General features: G+C 42.5%; 1 non-coding gene across 1 annotated transcript; it reads left to right on the top strand.

The window, feature by feature from the left end:
* The first annotated feature begins 1460 nt into the window (after positions 1–1460).
* Positions 1461–1532, top strand: Trnad-guc. Its single transcript has one exon. It is a non-coding gene; the product is annotated as a tRNA-Asp (tRNA).
* Positions 1533–2302: the final 770 nt, after the last annotated feature.

The following is a 2302-nucleotide window of genomic DNA, read 5'->3' on the forward strand; positions in this document are numbered from 1 at the left end:
GGTGTTTCTATGAACTAGGTGTCAGTCTGATGTGACTTGAGGACGTTTCTCTGAGGCCTTTCCTGACAGAACATAATTCTGGAGACTTCTTAGGATTATCACAGGATGCATAGTTGAGCCCTCTTTGTGTTTGCATGTGTGCGTGTGTGTGTGTGTGTGTGTGTGTGTGTGTGTGTATATATATATATATATATATATATGCTGTTTCTGTGGCGTATATGTTTCTGTGTGCACTGAGTGTGCTGAAGTCCATGACTATGAACACACATATGAAGGCCATATTGGGTACCTTCCTCTCTTACTGCCTGCCATGAAGCCTTATTGACATGGGTCTCCCACTGTATCTGAAGATCTAGCCTGACTGGACAGTGGGTATCGAGGATCCACCTGTCTCCACTGAATTTCTAGGATTACAGTCAAGCACAACCATGCTGGCTTTTTTATATGGTTACTGGAGATTTAAACTCAGGTCCTCCTGAGATCTCTTCAAGAACAGTAGGTGTTCTTACCACTTAGCAATATCCCTAGGCCTCCATTCTTGAGGTTTGTCATTTCTGTTTGGTTCCCTTTTAAAAGTTTTGCACTTAACACATAAACAGTTATTGAATAAAATGAGGGTGTTCTTGGCCATCTACATAACCTGCACCTGTTATCATAGCTAATTATCTATTTTTTATGCTTTCATGGTCCTCTAAGCAGTTCACCTATTCATTCCTTCTCCACGTGTGCTGCTGCATTTACAGCAGTAACAAGTGAAGTCCAGACACTAAATTGCACAGAACTCATGCATTCAGGTATAATATATTCCCCTGTCCCTGGCAGAGAAACAGCGGAAGCCGAATAAGGAACCTAGAGTCGTTCCTGTCACTGTACCAGAGATTTTACAAAAGCTACTTTCCTCTACGTGATCTTCTTTCCGTGTGTATTATAAAGTTATCATTTTGTTTATGAGTCTATCGGTCTGTCTGTTCTCCAAATTTCCCTTCAAAGTACATCAATAATGGGCTATAAAAGTTGACACAGTGATGATTATGTTTTATGCTCAAAGATATTCAATATCTCACTGTTCCCTATAATAACATCATAAAGTAGCCTGATTTTGAGTCATGGGTCTATACTTATCTTTTCTCTATGGGCTTTTAATTCTTAACTGTTACTTGTTTCTCTATATTTTAATTCATCTATTCTATATGTATTGAACACCAAAATAGTCTGTAAGAAAACCACAAAATCAATTAGTAAACACAGCAGCTCACAGTCGGCAGATAAACATTACTATGTGATAGAGGAGGGATTACCCTAAAAGGGAAAGTAACTCAGAACATTGAAATATGGGGACCTATGTCAGCTGGGGAGCCAGTTCCAGAGTGTCCGTATTAACTGAGCTATTGCTTGATTTCTAAGTGTGGGGATTTTACCAAATCATCAAAGATCAAATGGATAATTAAAAGGGAAGAGGGTCCTCGTTGGTATAGTGGTGAGTATCCCTGCCTGTCACGCGGGAGACCGGGGTTCGATTCCCCGACGGGGAGCCAAAAAAATAAAAAGGGAAGAGGAAAATCTGGAGACATCAATTTATATTTGATGTGCAGAGAGCGATCCTAGACAAGATTATCCCCTCTAGTGTGTCAGGGTAAGGGCAGGTGGCTTGAAGTGTGTACAGGTGAACATGAAGCTAGACGCTGAAGGCTCTCAAGCCAAGAGCCATCAAAGGCATTTCATGGTTAGGCTTGTGTTTGGAGAATGTTGGCCTTAGCATCAAGAAGAGTATACAGTGGTTAATGTGTTTTGGGACATTTTGAGTGTGCAATGCCTTTGTGACTATCATGTGATAGAAAGAAGTTGAAACCAAGCACATAAAGTCAACAGGCTCTCCAGCTGGAGTTGGGACATCAAGAGGCTCTAGAGTGGTGACGAAGCTGGGGGTAGAGAAATGACAGGCACAGAAAAGTGACAGAGTCGGTAAAGGGAGCAGGAAAGAAGCTTTGTAAAGCAACAGCATACAGGGCACCACTCCCTGGATGGAAATCTAAGCAAGGGGGACAAAGCAACTTTCCCATCTCGAAACAAGCAGGCACATGTCTGTGTGTTTCATTGTCTCCCTTTGGATTGTTAGAGGACCAGCTACAGAGCATTTGGGAGCTCATGCTTGTGTCATGACCAGTCAGGCGGTGTCTGTATCCTCCCTGGTAGAGCTGAGTTGCTCAACACTGAGACCTACAGGGGATGCTAGACCTGCCTTCATGCATCCCAAGTTCTATTTGAGTGGTACTGTGGTACTGTGGGCCAGAGCCCACATGTG

This window comes from Microtus oregoni, unplaced genomic scaffold (assembly GCF_018167655.1).
Source record: "Microtus oregoni isolate MIOR12 unplaced genomic scaffold, Mior012 000033F_ref0000390, whole genome shotgun sequence".
NCBI classification, from domain to species: Eukaryota; Metazoa; Chordata; class Mammalia; order Rodentia; family Cricetidae; genus Microtus; species Microtus oregoni.